The following is a 1,200-nucleotide window of genomic DNA, read 5'->3' on the forward strand; positions in this document are numbered from 1 at the left end:
ACAGAGTAGAAGAATTCCACCACACGATTTGTAGAAAGAATCAGTGTACACAAGTCAATGAAATCTAGAACTCGTCGTTGGAGCAGACAGACGACAAAACAACAGTTTCCTCCCTGATTCTGCACGAGCTCAAGCGGCTGCTGTTTGGAACCTCGACAGCTTCACGGCAACCTTCCTCTCCTTCCTAGTCCGGGAAGGTGGTGGTGTCGGAACGCCTCTGCGCAAACGGAAAGTGAAGAGAAATGTGTGTGTCAGGTCTGCCAGCGGTACAACGGAGTGTTAGCCGCCAGTGTGAGGAGTTCAGCAAAGAAGTCCTGCAAACCTTGCTGGTTTGGTTGTTCGTGTTGACGATGCAGCCCTAGAAACTCTCTCCGGTTCCACAGCTTTGCGCTGGATGCCATTGTTGAAGGCCGGCCTGGGCTCACCGAGCTACTGAGCCGTTACATCAATCTGGGCGCTTTGTTTCTTCTGAACATAGATGGTGAAAGCACAGGTCAGCATGAGCGGTCGTACTTGAATATGAGTAGGAAGCATTTGGCAGCATCGGCGCTCACCTGTTTCTTGCCGCAGGTCGTCGGCTTGTCTTATCCAAGAAGAAACACGAGCACTCACCGTCAGGTGTTGTTGACAGTGAATGGAATGTTAAAAAGCAAGCATCTAGATCTTGTAGCGTAGGTCCTGTTGGTATCCGGTATATGGGATACCTGCAATCAACTTTCATTGGATAAGACATCTATGTAACTAATGAACCAATAGCTAAAGGAGTTAAGGGAAGTACCAGGCTACAGAGATCCAACTGGACGGGAGAAGATCACAGCTCTTGTATGTATTTAGATCAGGAAACTTACATGCAAATACTGAAATATGTAGGTATTAATAAAATATAACTGGCAGCTAGGTTACAAATACTACATTTGGTTGCACAAGAACCGAAAAGACATACCATATTTGCTAATGGTTGTCTTCCATATGGTGCATCATGCTCCATATATTGGAAAACAGGGGGAGGTTCCTGGTTACTGGAATCACAGTCATCACTGGACAACCTTTCTTGATCGGTGCAAATATTTTGTGCTAAACATTGGGTTGTTCTTCCAATAGACCTTCCATTGTCATTGTCACTCTCATTGCTTACATCACTGCTTGTTTCTGGAGCATTGTCACCATCACTGCCTTCATTAGGGTATCTGCAGCTGAAAA

At 45.8% G+C, this 1,200-nt stretch overlaps 1 pseudogene across 1 annotated transcript; it reads right to left on the minus strand.

Annotated features, from left to right (window-relative positions):
• Positions 1 to 554: 554 nt before the first annotated feature.
• Positions 555 to 865, minus strand: LOC103630176 (DUF798 superfamily pseudogene; annotated as a pseudogene). The gene is made up of 2 exons (XR_002263247.1): positions 779 to 865; positions 555 to 704 (listed from the first exon to the last, which is right to left on the minus strand). The product of XR_002263247.1 is annotated as a DUF798 superfamily pseudogene (transcript).
• Positions 866 to 1,200: the final 335 nt, after the last annotated feature.

The sequence above is a fragment of the Zea mays genome, chromosome 6 (assembly GCF_902167145.1).
Source record: "Zea mays cultivar B73 chromosome 6, Zm-B73-REFERENCE-NAM-5.0, whole genome shotgun sequence".
Classification (NCBI taxonomy): domain Eukaryota; kingdom Viridiplantae; phylum Streptophyta; class Magnoliopsida; order Poales; family Poaceae; genus Zea; species Zea mays.